This window comes from Seriola aureovittata, chromosome 8 (genome assembly GCF_021018895.1).
Source record: "Seriola aureovittata isolate HTS-2021-v1 ecotype China chromosome 8, ASM2101889v1, whole genome shotgun sequence".
Classification (NCBI taxonomy): domain Eukaryota; kingdom Metazoa; phylum Chordata; class Actinopteri; order Carangiformes; family Carangidae; genus Seriola; species Seriola aureovittata.
In genome coordinates, this window is record NC_079371.1 from 23,431,029 (window position 1) to 23,449,189 (window position 18,161).

General features: G+C 40.1%; 1 protein-coding gene across 1 annotated transcript in view; it reads right to left on the reverse strand.

Annotated features, from left to right (window-relative positions):
* Positions 1–17,564, reverse strand: part of il1rapl2 (interleukin 1 receptor accessory protein-like 2) — a 185,563-nt gene extending 167,999 nt beyond the window's left edge. The window contains exon 1 of the mRNA XM_056383537.1: positions 17,489–17,564. The gene's annotated coding sequence lies outside the window, so the exon portion shown is untranslated. The remainder of the gene's footprint in view (positions 1–17,488) is intronic.
* Between the last annotated feature and the right edge of the window lie 597 nt (positions 17,565–18,161).

Here is an 18,161-nt window from a genome sequence, read left to right on the forward strand (position 1 = left end):
GAGGACGAGAGGTCAGTCGAGCAAGGCCAGTACACATCAAGGTCTTTTGAGCAGTGGAAACTAGAAACTGCAATTACGATTGTGTTTGTGCACTTGTAAGCAACTGACCTCACCAAATGTGAAGGAAAAAAAATGTAGGCAGTTCCAACTAGGAAATGTTGTATTGAAAGTTTCTCTAGATATAAATCTATATATAATACATGAGTATTTATCAGGAAGGAAGAAGGAAATGTGTTTTCAGAGCTTCGTGTACCTGAAAAGAAAAAAAAAAATTGGCAGCCGGGCGTTAGCTGACTGTGGGTGTTTTTCTGCCAGTCCTTCTGAAGTCTGGACGTACGGGAGGGGGATACTGTGCCACCAACCTGGCAACCTCACTCTCGTCCGGTCACCTTGATTACCTGCTGCTACCCCCACGGTCACCCCTAACACACAGACACACGCACACTGCTGACATGGTGGTTATGTGGAGTTCATCATCCTAAAAAGAAACTCATGATCAGTGGTTGAAAGTAACTAAGTACATTTACTCAAGTACATAAGCGCAACTTTGAGCTAGTTGCTGCTGCTTCATACTTCTACTCCAATACATTTCATATGCAGATATTTGGATTTTTACTCCATTACATTAATCTGACAGCTAGAGTCACTAGTTGCTCTTCAGATTAACATTTTACATAAAAAAAAATAAGCTGAATAAGCTTATAAAATAAAAGCCTTGTTAAAGATTAAACCAGTCGCTTCCAGCCTATCTCCGATGGTTTCATTTAAATAACAGTCGGGGACAAAAAAGACGAAAGAAAGACGTACAAACTTGTGCAACAGAACAGAAACCCGTGGGTTTGAAAACGGTCAAGTTTCTCTAAACTATCAAACTTAATATGAACTCCTTATAAGTAGCTCCACATCAACCAGCTACAACAGTAACATGTTTTTATGCTTTGTTACATCAGTATTAACAATCGAATATTTTATATGCCTCCAATCTCTGATGCCAACCTCCTGTCTCCACCATCCAGGACCAAGCACAGGACCCTGACGTGTCTACTGTGATCAAGAAATCAATAAAAACTCCCCTCTTTAGAGCTGCCTTTAATGTGCAATTAATGTCCTGTGCTACCTCCTGCTTTTATTGTGTAACTTCTTCTGGAAATCATTAAGGATCTTAAAAAAGCATTATTATTATTATTATTACTGAATTATTATGTACTTTCAATGCACAAAAGTAGTAATTTAATTGTAGGGCTTGTGATGAAGTGCTGCCATGTTCATGTAATGGTACTTGTAATGGTATGGATCTGAATTCTTCTTCCACCCTCAACAGATGATTTCTCTTGCTTTTACTTGGATAAAATCATTATAATGTTTCAGAAACAGCACTTACGCTGTCACAAGCGTTTTCTTTAGTGAAGTGCTGCACAAATGATCATTGTTGTTTAATGAGATGCACGTAATTGACAGCACAAATGTTTAATAACTCATGCACTCATTATGGACCCTGTTTGTTTGCCTGCATACGTCCATGATGTAATTAATATGACAAGTGATCCAATTAAAGAGCCGGGGCGAGGAGGAGAAGGAGAGCTCAGGGAACTCTTTACTGTCTGATGACAGGGAGGAAACGGCCCGGTGAGAGCTCAGCTATAGGAGGTGCCTCTGAGTTGTTGGACAGGGGTGAGATCACCTGATTATTTGGAGGATAGAGGAAACAGTCTTTGGTGGCCAAACTATTAAAGTGTTTCACATATAACTGTCCCCCAGATTAATTAACTTGCTTTAGTTTTTTACTCTCCTCTTTTTGAGTTTGACATTTGTGTGAGACAAACTTTAAATTCCCCTTGAAAATATGTCCCACATCATTAGGTGATAAAGTCACTAACTTGTTTGTTGACTCACAGGCAGAGTGGAGCAAACTTTGTTTTTGGAATTTTTCCAGTGTATTATTCTTGAGGGCAAAATTTATGTCAGGTTTTTGGCTTGTACCACCTCCTTTGAAAATCCTATTGCTTAAGGCTCCAACTATGAAACATTTACTTGATATTATTTATTTGATTATAGCAACGTGACTGGGCACGTTGAGTCATCATTAACTATTCATGATTCTGAGCTGGACATGAAAGTTCAATGAGTGAAAACAGACCTTGAAAAATTATAAATCAAGCTATCACTTTATGTCACTTAAAGCTGCAATGATCAATGTTATTGTATTAAAAATTTATGAAATTTAATTAATGGGTACTGTGAAAGGGACACTGCTGCTTTACAAAGTATTTTATCATCTTGCAGCTCAGTGTTTCTGTTCTGTCATTTTACTGCTTTTGTTCAGATTATCTTGTTATCAGTGAAAAAGCTCTAATAACCCACTGTACACTATCTGATCAAACAGCAGACAGACAAAAGTTTGAAATTAGCTGGTGACCTCAGTGCAGAACTCAGCTGCTAAAGAACCAGACGTTTCCCTCAGGAGTTACAGGAGACTTCGATTGAATGATAATGACGCTCTGGTGTGTAAATTGTGTGCAACTGTTTGTTACTGTCACACCATGGTGAGGTTGTCTTGTCCTGGTTTTGTTTTGTCCTGTTATTTCCTGTTTTATTTTGAAAAGTAACTCTCCTCTCATTTCAGGTCACTTGCCCTTCCTCATGTGTCTCAGTCTGATTGCCCTAAGTGTTTCCACCTGTGCCCTAATTCCCTCCATGTGTTTAGATCTGTGTTCCCCTTGTCTTGTGCCAGAGTGTCTTCGTCATTGACCTGCACCCGAGCCTTTGTCCATGTCTACAGCCATAGTGTCCTTCAAAGTAAGCTGTTCGTACCTCGTGAAGAGTGATGTTTTGTTTGTAATTTCTTGCCTTAGTTAATGTTCATAGCCCTTTGTTTTTCCTCGTTATGAGTGATTTTTATTTTGTGTAATTTATTATTGATTATCCTAGATCCTCCGTTTGGTGGCGTGAGTTGATTATTTTGGTTTATTTTTATTATTAAGTCAGGTTTTTCCTCCTTACGGAGCGTTTTGTGTTTACCTTTTTGTTTTTGTTTTTTTTGATTAGAGCTTTTCCCCTCCTCCTGAAGTGATTTTGTTTTCTCAGACTTCAGAATTTAGTGACTATTCTTTTCATAGCTATTTATTTTTCACTCTGTCTGAGGTCACCGGTGATTTCAATAAAGCCCATTGTTTTCTTATTCTCTGCGTCTGAGTCCTGCCTGGAGTCCCTGCCTGACAGTTACCAATTTCGTCATATTGATAATGTGTCAGTAGTGTGTCCAGAGTTTGTCTCCACTGCCCCAAGAGTGGCCAAAGAAAAATTTAACACTGCTTTAAACTTCTATTAGGTATGAAGGAGTGGCTTCAGACTAAATCTTGTGCAGAGGAACAGGGGGCAACAATTGTCTGTGCTTTTTAAATCCATTACAGATCACTATTAAGGTTTGGATAGGTTTAGGGAAAGATCACAGTTTGGGTAAAAATTAGGTTAAGGAGCTGTCATCCTGGTTACAATGATAAACATGTGGTAAGGTTTAAGGAAAAAAAAAAAAAAAGTTGATTCATCCTTCAACCCTGACCTCCTCCTTGTGTAGGCTTTGCATCTCTTTTACAACATCACCTGACTTGCTCCTCTGCTCCCGTCATAATCACTACAGCTGCTGGAGGGCGCTGTCACTTGAACGTGAACAACGTACTGCATGTTATTCTATTATTAACATTATTATGTTATTCTTTTGGGGAGGACAGTTTCCAAGGTTGGATGCAGACAGGTGTCCTGTAGTGACCACACCCACCTGTTACTCTGCGCAGCGCTGCACAATAATGAATAAAGAAGTGTACTGCACAGGGTGGGATGAACACGCATGCAAAGAGGACGTGCTACTCTAATGACTCCAGATTCCCAGTGGACATTCAGACCGGTTTACACTCATCACAATAAATTACACTCACCTCACTCACTCTACTGCCACACCAAGTCCTACACTCTGTCTGTCTCATAGTGTGTTCACACTCTTTACTACACATTAGCTTTTACTTATAGCACTTCATATACACACACACACGCACGCACGCACGCACACACACACACACTCAAATAAATACATACTGAATATAAAACCCTGTCAGCTTACAGTACTCTATGTGTTTAAATGGACAGTACTGATGATCAAATAACTGCTACATGTCTGCTGTTGCTCTTTAAGCCATTTAACAAGAGCTGTGGTTCTCATTTGTTTTGGACCACACCACAGAGTGCTACAGATTTATGTAGGAGGGTGTAAGTGAGCACATTCTCTTGCACATTAATATCTCATTAATATCCCACCTACTAAAATACTCTGAGTGTTGGGTCACAGTGATTAATGTAAGCAGAATCAGACAGCAGTGATATAATGATCATATTGTGTGTAGTGATATATAAATGCTTCATTCCTGTTTGTGGCTGCTTCACTTTGACATCTGTCATTAGGTTTTGTAACAGTCCGCGAGATGTTACTCTTTGTCAAATACAGCACAGGTCTGAAGAACCAACGTCAAGTGTGGCAGTAGCTTTTCAAAAGAAGCAAATATCCTGTGATTTGTGGATGGAAAACTTGAAGTACGGCTCATGCTGCTAGGGAAGAAACTATGTAAGAGATAGGTGGACAGTACTACTGCTAATATTATAACATCCACTGGCTTTGTGCATGAAGAATAAGTTATTATCTGTGACAAACAGGACCAGACTGCTCTTGATGCAGATGATCTATCTGACCTCTGGTCTCATGTATAGTTACAGCTTGGTTATAACCAGAATCATTAGAAAACATTGAAACACTTTTTGAAGAAGAGGTTCTTATTGCACAAATGAATAAAAAAAATATAATCAGATATACTGAATATGTTTGACTTTAAGTGCTTATTATGGTCAATAACAGCCATTGAGTATACACTTTTTAATTTGTCAGGTTTTTTACATGATTTTATTTTTGACTGCTGAAGAGATACTCAAGCAATTTAATGCTGAACTTCCCTGAAGTGAGCTAGCTCTCAAGAGACAGATTAACAAAACAACTGTCAAATCTGAGGCAGCAAAATGCTCTGACTTTGAGGCTCTAGGAAGAGCCACACTCCAAAAACACTGGATACAATTCCCAAAATGCACCTCATTTACCTCTGTCAACAGGCACTCTCTGCTTGCTAAATATTCATGTTTTCTCCGTCTTAGAAATTTCAAAAGTGTCCCTTTAAATATGCACTTACTTTTATAAGACAGACTAATTATACATGTAAAAAAAAAAAAAAAAGAGTGGTGGTGATAATTGCTCAACTAGAGCTTCAGCCATCGTTATCTTTATAACAAAAGAGATTATAATACGATCTCTGAGCAGCGCCATGTCTTCAGGGGAGATTGGAGGCTACAGTGAGTCACTATCGGAAAGTCATGAGAGAGGCCAGGGCTAGCTGGTTAGCATGCTAACTTCAGTAGAAGAAAAGACGTGATAGAGAGAGAGTTAAGCGTTAACATTGGCGTTCATTCTGGCCACTTGGTGAGTGAAGGAATGAATCTTGATGCTGAACTCGCAGCGTTTCTTCTAGACTGGCAAGTAAACAGCTGTTAATGTTAAAACTATGTAGCAATAGCAAAACTTACAAATAGCTCCTTTAATATTATGACATGGAGACTTAATAATCTAAAGGTTGTTTTCAGTGGTGCTTAATGTATCTTTATATTATCACATATTATCTTGTCTCTATTTCAAACAGTACTTCTGCATCATACTGGTCCTCACATACCAACCACAGCAAGGATTGTCCTGATTAAAAAAAAAAAAAAGTACTTACCATAATGGACTAAAAATCAGCTAAATGGCACATGGCACAGCGCCTGCAGCACTGTATTGTGGGTAAAATGACCACAATAGAGCTGACTTTTGATTTTGTAGATGTTCTAATCGCGGTCAAGAGGGACATCTTCATTCCTATAATGCACTGCATATAGAACAAGGTGATCATTAGTATGAAAGGGCTTTTACACACCACTGAGCACTGTGCAGGATTATGTAAAGCTAACATGGTTCCACTTGTAATAAGATACAGTCCTGAATGGCACAGTTGTAGGTTCAGTGTCTTGTTTTATCTGCACTGCTGAAGTTTCCCTGAGCAAGATGCCAGATCCCGCCTGCAGCTCAGGACGCGAACAAGAGAATTACACAGTATGTTTTGTGCATGTGCTCTGGTGTTTTCTGGCACATAGAAGATGATGCGTTTTATGTTCCTCCCTGCAGCCACAGGGTCTTATTTTGAGAAGGAGCACGGGTGCTTTTCGGGTGATGTGTAGCTCACATTATATGAGTGGCAAAGAGCAGTAAATATAAACATCTCAATGCCATCTAGCTTCTCTTTTAGCTACCAAGAGGACCAACCGCTGACACATTCAGGGAGCCATGAACGTCCAGAGCACTTCATCCTGAGCACCGCACAAATGTAAAAAGGGCAGTCAGCACGTGCAGTGATGGCCCTCAAGGGTGAACAAATACAGAAAAAAACAAAGGGAAAAAACAAGTGTAAAGTAAAAGTGTGTAATGAAATGTGACAATGTAGATGGACTGACATCTGCGAGAAACCCAGAAACAGCAGATAATGAAATACTGCAACACTCCTAATCTGATTATAGCCAGAAATCATTAAAACATCCAATTAATTTGAATTTTGGACTGAAAATGTTCAATATTTTGCAGCACCATCAGCCCGGAGTCCAGCTCTGCCGCTGTAAATGGCTGTCACAGTGTCTGTCAATCTAAATAATGCAAAGTGGGTAGCAGGTGTAGCCAGACAGCTGAAGGGGTTTGTAATAGTGGGTGTCACATTGGTCAGAAACAGACTATTATACTGGCTGAGGGAATCATAAATGGGTGTCCAACACACCCCTGGTTAACAGTCGGACAATGTCAGAAAAAGTCCTGAACGGGGGGAGGAGTGAGGAAAGAAGGAGAGGAGAGAAGAAAAAAGACAAACAAGATAGGAAGAAGGAACTGGAGGGGTGTAAATAGAGGTTGAGAGGTGTTTGACTTCTCAGAAAAGGGGAGAGAGTGGCGAGTGAAGAGATGAAATGGGAGATGACAGAGAGAGGTGTTTTCTTGGAGAGACAGATGAGAAGATGGAGAAGAGTGGCAGGACAAAAAGAGAGTGATAAGGAGCAAGACAGAGAGGGAGAGACAGTTTGTCTTAACAGTGAGCTGCGAAAAACAACAACATGTCCAAGGAGATTTATACTCCTGAAAACAAAGGTTCATTGGCAGGACTAGCTTTCTTATTCCCAGTCTAAATTAAATTACAAAAAAATAAACATTTTAAAACCTTCCCGTACGACAATTCCTCTTTTGACTGTTATGTTTCTCTATTAAAAAATTGAGTTCACTCCACCATGGCAGTAATTTAGCAGTTATTTGTATAAGGAGCTATAAACTTTCATCTTAATGGGCATTTTAAGTCATGATTCATTAGAAGAATGTAACTCCAGCCACCCAATTACAGTGATCTGGATGGAAAAATGCCTTATCCCAGCAGTTGGTGCAATTTTTACTCCTAAAATGTGGCTCACATGGATCAAAATATGACGCTTGTTAGGGGAAAACACATCATTCTGGATCTGCCACCGTGCTTTCAGACACCAGTGGTCTTGGTGAGACACTGAAAAGGCATCTTTCCTCTTAACGTTTGCCATTCTGTCCAAGTGTGACAGTATGAATTGCAATCAGAGGTTTTTGGTGCAGCTTGGTTGATGAAAACATGTTATTGTGGCAGTGATACGGGTGCTGAGAGGATACATATGTGCTGGAGAGTCATCTCTTCGAGAGCTGAATCAAACCGCACTTTGTCCTGTGAGTTTCATCTCTCAGAAAGTTTTGGGTTGTTTGACGGCCTTATTCTTGGTCCTCAGCTCTTGATAGAAAAACAGTTGTTTCTCAAAACTGTTTCTCAAAATACAATCACCCATAAACACATGGCAGTCTCAACAAAATGAGCAGCTGTGACCCTGTGCTACAGATGACTGGGTGATCATAATTTGCTGAAGCATTTCTCAAGCTCCTGTTTGGATCTTTAGCCTTCAACGTAAACAGCTAACCTGCTGTTTTTCTAATCTAGCATTACCATGCAACTATTTGTGTGTTGTTGACACACCAGTCACCAGTATAAGCCCTATCATTATTTTTGAACTGACAAGAGTGAATATGGTGGCTGTATTGAGAGTTGGATATGGCGCTGCCTTTCAGCCTTGTTGCTGATTTGCCCTAGTGGCCTCAAGTGGTTTTGCATGCAGCACCGAAGTCCCGTCCCAGTCAAAAGTCCCGGGCCCAAATTTATTCCCAATCTGCCTCTGTAAATTCACACAACGTGGAAGCGTACACCTGGAAACTACAAAACTTTTTGGTTGATGCACCAAGTGACCAACTTTCACTGAACTGAGTGCAGGTGGTTTTATTGAACCTCAGCCTTTATGAATGTTAGCATCAGTAGCTAATAGGTTTAACATATTAGTTATTGCTATGCATAATTAGCCTGCTATTTAGCTAGGTTTAAGTTGAACTGAGCTTGTGTGTAAAGAAGATACTGCCTCATACACAACATCAGCACCTCTTCTATGAATGTATTTTTAGCATTTTATTAGTTGTGTGCCATATTATATTATTATATTATTTGAATTTTGGTTTTCTTATTTGGTGTTGAACACATTAAGGTTTGACTGTTTTTTTTATTTTTAAATGTACAATTAAAGGGTCATTCAAAGGTCTCTGACCTTTAACCTCCCTGGTTGAGTGTCATCTACGAATTGAAGCTCATTCTCCCATTTCACTGAATCTAAGTTACTTCAGAAAAGACCACGTACTTTCTCACACATCATTAGGCTGCAGCCCGATACATTCAGGGAACAAACTCTTTTCTTCACAAGCTCCTAACTCCTATATTAAAGAGACAGCGTGGCAGTTTGAATTGTACTCGATTACTTCTTCTTTGCCAGGCAGAAGTTTAAAATAAGTCCTTGTCGGTGGAGGAAAATGCAGTGGAAATAAGAGAAAAAGAGCTGAGGAGATATATCGAGGCAGAGAAGGAAAGGAGCAGAGAGAGTGATTCTCTTTTTGCTTCTGAAGGACGGAGGAAGAGTTGCAGACACTGCACTTCCAATCAGATAGGAAAAGACCCAGTCATCAAGGTTTAGACTGAATGTATGTGAGTGTGTATGTGTGTGTGTGTGTGTGTGTGTGTGTGTGTGTGTGTGTGTGTGTGTGTGTGTTTGCACTCACAAGGAAAGAAAAGTGTGTGTGACAGAGTGAGAGTACAGTGTGTGAATGTGAGGCTTCACTATGGCTGCATGTGTAGGATGTGTCATTCCGCCTCTATATGGACAATTTACTGTGTGTGTGTGTGTGTGTGTGTGTGTGTGTGTGTGTGTGTGTGTGTGTGTGTGTGTGAGACAAGCTGTCAAATCAGTGCTGACACACAGCAAGTATATTCTGAATAATTTATGAATATGTGAGATCAGATCAGCACACTGATGGATTCTGCAGTGAAATTAGAGAAGAAACCAGGAGACGTCTCGGACGCCTTGAACTCTGAGATGCTGTCAAAGTCAGGAGAACCCAACTTCAGTTAGATGCTTAAAATACATTCAGAATATTAAGCAGGAGATGGACTAATAGGTGCAGTGGCGAGATCATACCCAGATGTCAGGTTAAAGTATGTGTCATTAATACTCAAGACCATCAGGCTGCATTAACAGGAAACTGCTTGGATATAATTTTTTGTTTTCACATCTTAAATTCCTGCTTTCTTAATATGTTGACTTACCTTCTTCTAAATCTCTAATAAGACACTAACATACAGCTGAGTCTTATCTGAGCACGTGAAAGTGTTAAGCAAGTATGCGCGGGCCAGGCAGCATAGACAAAGTTAGCATGAGCTTCGTAAACAAAATGGTATTATACCCAGTGTTCTTGTCTAATGATGGCAGGTTTTCAGTAAGTAAACATCCCCAATCACTATTCTGAGCTGCATCTTCTCCCAATATTCTCCATAGTATTTGAAAAAAAAAGGTTTCAGAGCTTTTGAGCAGTGAGATAGAGATGTTTGGCTGAGGCTGAGCGTGCGTGTGCGTGTGTGTGTGTGTGTGTGTGTGTGTGTGTGTGTGTGTGTGTGCATGCATATTTTAACCATCTCAATAGCAGACTGGATGTAGCAGAGCTGAACGGTGCCAAATTCTGTGGCGCAGCCCGTGGGATGATTTCTCCATGCACACACACAAAAACACACACACACACACACACACACACACACACACACACACACACACACACACACACACACACACGCCATATGGGATGTTGGTCCTACTTAAACATCCATCTTGACTGACATCTCCTCCCCTGTGTGTGTGTGTGTGTGTGTGTGTGTGTGTGTGTGTGTGTGTGTGTGTGTCTGTGTGTGTGTGTGTCTGTGTGTGTGTGTGTATGTGTGTGTGTGTGTGTGTGTGTGTGTGTGTGTGTGTGTGTTAAGAGCAGGAGGAGGAAAACTAAGAGGAGGCAAATTGAAATGGTGGGCTGAGGGCAGACAGAGAGTTGGGTATTAAGGGGGATGGCAGGTCTGAGGTCAAAATAAGAGAAGTTTAGTTTTTCCAAACTCTCTCAGTTTGGAAGCGCCTCATTTACTCCCCCCTGCACACCAGGTGGATGGGGGGGGGGGCATCTGGGAACAAACCCACTGGTTCCAGGTGGCAGGGGGAAGAGAATAATCAAGTGTATGTTTAGTGACTTACTGAGAGAAGTGCATTTGCAGCAAATCAGAACTGAAGTGAAGTTCAAAGCAGAAAAAAAACCTTGTTTAAATGCACAGTGCTGCAGACAGGAAGTTTTAAAATTCCTCAGAATAAAGGTTTGACAGTGGAAATGACTGCTTTGTGATGCCAGTCCACAGCTTTCACTTTGCTCATTGTGTTACAACAGATAAACATCAAAATGACACAGACCATCTGATCATATGAAACCCCATTCCTCAATGAACTGTCACTGGGTGGAAAACATCATGGCTGCTCTGACAGAGAGATACAATGTATCTTGAATTAACTGACAAAATTCTAGACAAACAATTGTTGCAGTTGCTGAATTATCAGGCATCCAGACAAAAGAAGCAGCAACTTGCTTTGCCTCTTCTCCCCACAGCTGTCTTTCCATTAAAACTCAGATGTTTGCACAGTTTTGATGGTGCCTGAGTGTCAACATGTTAAAGCTTTTCAATGTGAAAAGTCCTTAAAATCAGATGTCTGGCTGAGACCTTTGAAGGTTTCACTAAAACACAGGCCCAACTGAAGGGAATTTTTTCACACATGGTAACATATAGGAAATGATCAAATTCATCAGTGTTTTGACTCTTCTATGGATTCGTCCACATTTGTGTACAACAAAGTGCTTTTACTGTTTATCAGAGTCAAAAAATCCTAACTGCATCAATTCATTGTCATGAGATGCAGTATTATGTTCACTCTTAGCATGCTAACATTTGCTAATTAGTACTAAACACAAAGTATAGGCGAGGCTGGTGGAAATGTCATTGGTTTTGGGGGCATTTTTTTCATTGGACAAGAATACAGGTACAAATGATTAAGTCAGGGCAATCAGTAAAATTCATCCTCTGGGAATTGTGAATGTCATTCAGTAGGTTTTGAGATGTTTCAATCTTGGCCGAAGTTGTGTACCAACACACCGACCAACTGACAGACTGCCATTGGCATCCCTACAGCTGCTTGCATGGCTAAAATGTTTAAGAAGTAGAGGCAGTAGGTAAACTATTTTATATGTATCTTCTTCAATCAAAGAACAAACTCATTAATAAACAAGAAGACAGGGCGCCTTGGTGGCTCACCTGTTACCACATTAGCATAGCCCTAACTGCAGCGGCCATGGGTTCGAGTCTGACCAGCGGCCCTTTGCTGCTCTCTCTCTCCCCAACTTTCCTGTCTGTCTCTCTCTCTCACTGTGCTATCACAATAAAGGCAAAAAAATAAAACAAATAAACAAGAAAACATCCTTTATAGCCTTTAGAATATAATACTTAATAATACTTGTGATGACTAGCTTCAAAAGATCCAAGTCAATTGGTGTTAATCAAATTGACTCAACTCGCAAAGCAGGTCTTTCTGAGCGAACACACACCCTAAAATCAGGATAAAATATACGAAAAGCTACATTTTTGGAGGTGTTGTGTGAACAGAGAGTGTCTGTATGACAGTCATTTTAAACCTTTAGTAGCTACTATCAAATCTTCACTTTACTTTGGTCTTTTCAAATGTCTGACTTCTGGATTAACTTGATTGCATTACGAGAAAAATCTTCACATCTTCAAACTGCCTTCATCTCGAGAGTTTTTGGTATGTGACCTACAAATATTTCGGAAAATGATACGCCACTTGTAGTGTAAGTGTTTGAATTTTTTTTAACAAAGAGCCCTGCAGCATGTTTTAGTTGAAAGGAGCTGTTAATCCCCAAGTTGCCTAGTTAGATCAGGGATAAAATCAAGACGTACTTGTCTTTAGAAAATATCCTCACTCACAAAATATCAATAAACCATCTCATGGTTCAGCAACAGAGCAACAAGATATAATCGGACAGCTGAGATTACTATCACACACACTCTCCCCTACGGCTAGACCGTAATACAGAGATGATAAAACTAATCTAAAACACAGAGGAGAGGAGAGGGGAGGAGAGGAGAGAGGAACAGAGAGAGGAGGGAGGTTTGTGGAGGAGAGAATAGGAAGGAAAAGGAGGAGATGAGGACAGACAAAAGTAGAACAGAAGTGGAGAGGAGAGAGCCAGAGATGGAAGAGGGGAAGAAACATGAAAGACACAATGTGAAAAGAAAAGAAGAGTAAAAGGATGAAAGACAGAAAAGGGGATGAGAGGAGAGGAGAGGAGGAAACTTGATAAAGTAGAGGAGAAAATAAGATAGAAGAAATGACAAGGAATAGAAGGACAAGGAGGAGAGGCAGGGATAAGAAAATAAATGAAGAGAAGAGAAGAGAGAGAAGGGAAGAGAAGAATGAACCAGAGGGAAGACAGGACTTCCCTTTTACACTCTTAATTGGTTTATGAGGAGCAGGAAATCCACTCAGTCCCATGAAATGCTAGTGGCTGATGACAACCTTATACATCCAAAAGTCACCTCTCGCTCTTGATACTAATGTACCACCCACCCACACACACACACACACACACACCCACACCCACACCCACACCCACACCCACACCCACACCCACACACACACACACACACACACCCACACCCACACCCACACCCACACCACACCCACACACACACACACACACACACACACACACACACAGAATCCTCTGGTCCACTATAAATCCTCCCCTGTCAGCAGGCTTTGCTTTGATCAGGTACACAGGTCACCTGAAAATTTGTGTGTTCATGAATGCTCAGTGCTCAGTGTGTCTTTGTTTGTTTATGAGTCCAAATCTTACTTATTCAAAGGACTGAAGCCACTAAGAAAGACAGATATTTCCCAGCATGATGCCGCCGAACCGCTGCAGCACTGATCATCCTCTACAAGGAAACCAGTGTATCCTGTTTAGATCATGAGAAAAACAAAGCAAAGGATCTGGCATTTTGAAAACATCAAGGTTGTGTGTCAATCAAAGAACAAACAACAAATTTTTGTATATTAAAAAAGAAAAATGACACATTTTCTGTAAAAGGCCTCAGCGTGACTCAGGGGGCAGATGTTGATGCCATGTGTCCAGCTGTCCCTCGGGGGAAAGTGTCTGCAGAGCCTTCATGACATAATTTGGTTATCACCACTGTGTGAGGAGATTTTCATTGAGGTAGCATGAGAGGATGTTTTGGGAGCAAAAATACAACATTTACTTGCTCGCCAATATTAATGTTAAATAGTTCAACGTTTCGTGGAATATAATTATTCCTGGTTAAGCATTAGATGAGAAGATTGATACCACTCTGATATTTTTCAGTTCAGTATAAGGCCACAGCCAGCAGCAGGTGTTCATTATTGAGCTTCAGACATGCTGGGAGGTGGATTTTCTCACCTTTGGACAGAGGCTAGTGGTTTCCCCCTGTTTCCTGTTTTATATACTAAGCTGAGAGCGGGTATTGATCTTGTCATCTAACTCTTTGCAAGAAAGTGTGTACGCATCGAACTATCCCTTTGGCATCATAGCTGCCTGTAGCAGTGGTAGTGAGTGTTAACTAGTGCTTTTGTTGATGCTACATCAACAGACACCGGACTGCTAGCGCTAACATTAACTTTCTAAGGCTGCTCCTGGTCTGCTTTCTGTTTGGGTGTACTCTGAAACTCAGCTGTGTTTTTCATCTGGTTCTTCTCTCTCTCTCTCTCTCTCTCTCTCTCTCTCTCTCTCTCTCTCTCTCTCTCTCTCTCTCTCTCTCTCTCTCTCTCTATATATATATATATATGTATGTATGTGAGTGCAGCAAACACAGAAGAACTAACTAGTGTCACATATTCACAACAGTCAGTCAGTCCTGTGTACCATGGAGTAGCAGACTTGTTCAAACTGGTGTATAATCACTATCTAACTTTGTGAATGGATGCAGGATGTTTTAATGTGCTAATGTACATCGTCTCAAATGTGACAGTAGCTTTGAAGCTAATGTGAAACAATATTGAGATAAATCTCAATTGAAACAATTAAGACGGTAATTAAATTTTGAAGAATAGTGATACAACATTACGATGAAGACTTCTCCAGCCAGAAGTTTATTATGAATGTTTAGTTTGTTTTTGCACAGGGTGTCACTCAGATTATCACAGCATTCATTTCTTCTCTTTCTTTTTGCTGTGAATCTCTTTGTCCAATAAAAGGTTGCGGCAGAGACACTATGAGACGCAACAACAAATCATTAAATTGTCTCTCCCTTTCTTTTTTCTCTCCATCTCGTCTTGTTTTCCTCTCATTTTCTCTAACTGGCAGTGGCTCAGCGTTGACATTATTGGCGTTATTAACTGTAGCCTTGTCTGTGATCGTGTGTGCATTACTGTCCCTGCATTCAGCTTGAATCACTGCAGGAAACCCAGTTACAGTAGCCAATTAGAGGCCACACACAGTTGTGTGCTAATGTCTGCCCAATATGTGGCCATCAAAGCAACAATTTTCATTCAACAATTTATCCTCACAGCATTTAAAAATAAAGGAGCTCTTATTTCCCTCAGCCATGGTGTCTGTCTGTCTATGTTCCTTTTTTCTTCCTTGAATTTTCAGACAGCGAGGAGCCAATTACCATCTAGGGCTCTCTCCAAGATCCCTCCTTCCGGTCTCCTGCTGGTTGGCTAAGAGCTGACCAATCAAAGGTCTCATGGGGGGGCAAAAAGCCAACCTGAGGAAATATCTTGCTGTGTGAAGATGTCTCTGTAATTTAATTTGCCATGAATACAGTGTACAGTTGTACTCTATAGTCCTAAGCATTTTCAGACTCGGAACCGTTGGCTCTTATATGCTAGTACGGCCTTCTATACCCTGGTTTGTAGAGAATAAAGACTGTTGCAAAGACATGTTAAACTCAGACAATGTACATGAGCTTCAGTTAGTAAATAATTCAAAAATAAGAGCTAAGAATCTATTTTTCTCCAAGGGCATGTAGAGAACTGAGGTGACATCATTCCCTCAGGATAAGATAACATGAAACAAATCCTTTTGCCACACGGTGCCAACTTGATCAGCAATGTTATTTGCCAAAAAGCTATTGAATTCCTTTGAGGCGTGATGCATCACCAATCCATCATACTCTCTTTGACTTTTAGGGGGATAAGTAGGAAAGATAAAACGTTCTATTAAAGCTCCACTAAGCTGGCTCCGATTGTCTCTCTAAAACTCTAATTTTAGATTTAAATGTTTTCCTTGGACAAGAATGTATGAATCAATAGTCAGTAATTTTGGTAGCTAACGTTAAGAAGTTGGACATCATCATTGCTCTTTAAAGTAACCAAAGTGACTTTAAAGTAAAATATAAAATATGTTGCAGTACTCACTACTCAGTACTTAGTGCTTATTGGTGTCTTAAATGTCCAATTTATGGACACTGTTACAAACTCTACTCTGGAGCTGAAATAACTACATTGATTATCAGGTAACCATTTGAAATTTCTAAGGCAAAATGCCAAACATGATCTGATTCAAACTTCCCCAGTGTGAGGTTTTACTCTGTTTAATTCTAAACTGGATATATTCGGGTTTTAGACTGATGGTCAGACTTATGATGAATTGACTGTCTTTTAAATTTTATAAATTCTATGTTTAAAAGAGCTATTTGTAAGTTTTGCTATTGCTACATAACCAACGTTATCATTAACAGCTGTTTACTTACCAGTTTTGCAGAGAGCTTCAGCCATTGCTGCGTTTACAAGACAAAAAGTTATAAAACGTCCTCTGAGCAGCATTACTTCTTCAGAGCAGCTACAGTGACTCAGTATCAGAAAGTGACAAGATTGGGCAGAGCTAGCTCATTAGCATGCTAACTTCAGTAGAAAAAAAGTGATATAAATAGAAGCAAAACAAGATCTAACAATTACTTTCCACCTCTGGAGACAGCTCTTTGTGAGTAAAGGAATGAAGTTTGATGCTGAAGTCACAACATTTCTTCTAGACTTGTAAGTAAACAGCTGTTAATGCTTACGTTGGCTAGCAAAACTCACAAGTAGCTCCTTTATTCAATTAATCCAATCTGCCGTAAAAAATGATGAATCATAAGGAAAATGAAAAAAATGAAAGTGAGTTGTAGCCCTCCACTCCCACTAGAACCTCATAAAAACATATACCACTCACAGCTCTGCTTCTGGTGGATTTAATTTCTGCAAATGCTATACTTGTATGACGACAAACCACAACAGAAGCCTCTGTGTGGTTTTCTGTGGCTGAAACCCTTTCTGTGTCCATGTACATTTTTTATATGCCAGATGGAAGCAAAACTAACTGAGTGAAAACTCCCATCCGAGTTCATTTCAGAGTCATGCTGCTGTAAAAAAAAAAAAAAAAAAAAAAAGGTGCATTTCCACTATAGCTATATTTGTATGTCAAAGTACCTGGCATGTAGTCACTAACATTTATGTTAAACCATAACAAAGCATGACTAACCAAATGGAAAGTTCCATTTGGGCTCCATCCAGAGCCTGTTCCCTGTAAAGTCTGGGCTTTCCACAGCGGCTCCATGTTCATGAGTGTTTCACAAGTATTATAACCACAGAGAGATGTTCGCACCCAGTGTCTCAAGCCAAACCCTGCAGTTCTCTGTAGCACTGGGAGTGATCTTACTGGGTTTGAACACGGGGATGTTCACACGCATACTGAGGCCTGAGGCCAAACTGAGTGGGAGGCATCAAGAGTTGTTTCCTCCCAACTGCACACAGAGGGCAACTTTGAAATACAAAACATCGTCTCCTACACCTCGCTTACTCTTTCTGTCTCTGGGTTTCTTATACATACCTCTTCCTGTCTTGCTTTCTTAATCTGTACCTCTGTATCTTCCTTGTGTTCCCTCTTTCTTTAAATACTCCTCTCTTTAAACCGCTACAGACACTTCCTCCCTGCAACCTGAAGAAGACGGAGACGAGGGTTAGGGTTAAAAAAAGGGTGAAATAGAAGAAAAAGTTTTGATATATCCACGAGCAATCTTTCCAATTCTGCTTTTCCAGTTCATGGCCTGCACTCTCCTATACAGAAACATACAGACAGAAACTCCACTTTTCATAGTATGGGACATCTCTATATATATTTTTAGGATGGAGAGAGTGTGTTTATACAGTGAGGTATTCTGAGGAGACACATTTTGGTGCTACTTACATAATCTTCATGAAACTTTCCCTGAGTAATTCCCATTTGTGTTTCAGGAAAATGCAGCTTTCATCTTAATGTTTCCTAAATTAGTTGAACTGGGGTGTGGCTGACTGAATCATCATTGAACCTTGGATGCATTTACATTGGATTATATGTTTTTGGATTTTATGCCTGATCTTCCAGGAGCAGGGACCTAATTTCCACTGGGAAAATTACAGTTTTAGTTTCATTTACTTAATACAGACTCTCTAAACCCCTGACTGTCAAAGTGCCAAAATCTAAATGAGAAGAGAGAGGAGCTGATAAAAAATGTTGATGAGCT